Genomic DNA, 2,946 nt, shown 5'->3' with positions numbered 1-2,946 from the left:
GCAGCTGGGGAAATGAGTGTCTCCATGCTGAGGGTAACCTAGGTGGTGGTACCCCATAACATCCACTACAGAGACAAAGTTCAGCTGTGCTTATGAGACAGAGTAGAGCAGGGATCAAAAACCTAATGCCCTAGAATTAGAAAGACTTAAATTTTCTGTAATCTTGGGTAAGTTCCTAAGCCTTTTTGAAAAAGTTTCTTCTACCAAATGAAGACAAATAGTAACTACCTGATAAATTGCTATGAGACCATGAAACAAGGAATGCAGGTCTTGGTATAGTGCCTAGCACATTCTAAGGGATGGTTCTTGTTGCTGTTGTAATTGGTCAGAACTTTCCAAGGCCTGAAACAGTTGCCTCAGGGAGCAGACAACAAGGTACACCATCATAGATGGTCATTTAGCCAATTCTGGAGGGTGCTCTATGGGGATATTGTGGATAAGGCTCTAGGGTCCGTGTGGGTAGTCACAAAAATGGCCTTTTGGGCCCAGTCTGTCCCCAAGTTGCCTTGATTCTCTTGATTTGTGCCTATCCTTCATGGGGGAGAGGCACTTAGAGAAGCATATTCACTTTCAGTCCACTAGGGGGCCATTTAGTTGCTTGCAACAGGAATCCACTAATGGTTTCTTAATGGCTCAGGCACCAGGGAGATCAGGCTCAATTATATCTGAAAGCATTCTGAGTTCCAAGGGTAAAAGACACTATGTAAATCCAGATAATAAATAGGGCTTATTGATGACATGTTAAAGAATCTGGCACTGTTTAGTTTGGAGAAGAATAGGGTAAGAGGAATTGAATAAGAGCTTCAAGTATATTATTCTTTAGTAGAGTTACATGCTGTTTTCTTACTCTGCTGGGAATCAAGCAAGAAAAATGAAGTTTAATTTGTACCCAAAATATGGTGAAGCAATATGGAGTGTATTCCAGAAAGGGGATCAAAGGAAACTTTGTATTGACTATTCCTGGAATCTTTAAAAATAATTCACCTTGGGATAGTTGTATGATCCGTTCTGCCAGGAAAGCCAGAGATCAGGGGGAAACAAGAGAGGACAACTTTCAGAGATAATTAATGGATTTTAACTTAGGAATTTTTAATTGCACAGGCTGCCTTCAAGACCACCTTAGGCTGACCTGGGAGCAGGTTGGGAAAGGAGTGGGTTATTTCCTCCCCATCAGCCCACAGAAGGCAATAAACACTTCTAGTTCCCATTGTCCTTGAAATTTCTTAGAAAGTAAAAAGAAAGGTTTTTCCTTGAAATAGCACCCAGCTGTCCATTGCTAGTGGTAGAACTACCCTCCATTAGCACTCACCAAGTGGCCCAGATAGAGGCTCAGTTCACCAGCACACTCAACTCTGGTAGCTGTTTGACTTCTGTGGGAGGAGGTGGTAGGGCAGTAATAATAGAGAGAAACTCAGGGGTCTGGAAGTCAAAGGTTCCTGGAGAGGATGGGAAGTGGGAAGGAAAGAGGGGACCCCGCAAGGTCAGAAATCAGGTCAGACTCTCACTTGCAGGGGCTATAGTGAGGGTTCTCTACAGACCCCCTTCAGGACCACAGTCCTTTTTCACATACACACTCTCACAGGCACAGTCTCCTTCATATATTCAGATATCCAGGAGGCAGTCCATACAGCCAGTTCTGGGAACACAGGAAATAGGATTCAAGGAGGAGGGAACCTGAAATTCTAGAAAGTCTCACAGAGAGGGAACAAGGATGGGGAAGGAAAAGACACAAGCAGGTGGAAGGATAGAGGGAAGCACAAAGAAAGTGGCTAATGAGAGTCCCAACTTGGAGAAGGGTTGTCAGCACTCAAGGGGTCCAAAGAACAAGCACGAACCCCACTGCCTGGCCCCTGGCCTGGAGCCAGGGAAGACAAATCTCACATTGGAAGGGGACAAGGAAAAGGGAGGACAACCACCCAGGCTCTGAGGCCAAAAGAGGATTACGGAGGGGAAAATCTGGAAGCCACACTCCATCAGTTCAGTGAAGCCCCTTGGGTTCAAATCAAGTCTGGAAGTCTAAAACCCAAAAAGCAGGACTTGGGACTTGTAGTGAACTTCAAGACTAGGGTGGCAGGAGAATCTGGAAAACAAACTCAGTCCTGGAGGCCTGGGGAAGTCTGGGCAACTTGGCTTGAGGCATCTGAGAGGACAGGGAATTGGGAAGATGCCAACAGGATTCCCAAGCCCAGTCTGACCCTAGGAGAACGAACGCGACCAGAGGTGGAGCAGGGGTTTCGCCAGGCCCCCTCAGTGAACGCTCCAGGTTCCTTGGCTGCCTATCCCAGGCGTGAATCCTGCTCTTTAGGTGTGAAGGGGCCTGGGAAACCAGTTCGGAGATACGTGGAGCCATGCGCGAGCAGAGAGCACGAAAGTGGTATGACCCGCGCGTCGCAGGAATAAACTGAGGCCTGGGGTCCCGAAACCCGGGCCGCTATTCCACCTGTCACTTCGGAGCCTGGGGCGGAGCGGGGAGGTGCTAGAGTTGACAGTTCAGCGCTCCGACCGCCCCTCCCCGCCCCTCTTCCAGTCCCTCACTCCGCCCCAAACAGCGTCGTTCCCCTTTTAAAGAGGCGCTACGGTCTTGGGTCCTCCCAGCACCAGCCCGCGCGGGGCGGCCGCGACATCGCTGCTTTAAGAACCAGCCTCCCTTAATTCTCTCTTAACTGGGCGTCCAGGCGGGGGGGGGGGGGTATCGTTGCGCCCGACCGCAGCCCGCCTCCCTGCGCAGCGTTTCCGGACCCCAGCGTCGCCCTTTTAAGAGGCAGCCCCCAGCAGCGCTCTCCCCCGCCCCTGTTGCCGGCGCGCGAGGCGGGGGAGCCGGGTTGGAGCCGAGCGCGCTGTCCGCGCGGCCACTGGAGACCGGGCGGCCGGCGGCCGGGCAGGCGGCGGTGGCGGAGCGCGCGGCGGCGGCGGAGTGGGGAGCGCGGAGCCTTGCGGTTGAGGCGG

This window comes from Marmota marmota, unplaced genomic scaffold, assembly GCF_001458135.2.
Source record: "Marmota marmota marmota unplaced genomic scaffold, marMar, whole genome shotgun sequence".
Lineage (NCBI taxonomy): Eukaryota > Metazoa > Chordata > Mammalia > Rodentia > Sciuridae > Marmota > Marmota marmota.
This window is presented reverse-complemented; position numbering follows the sequence as displayed.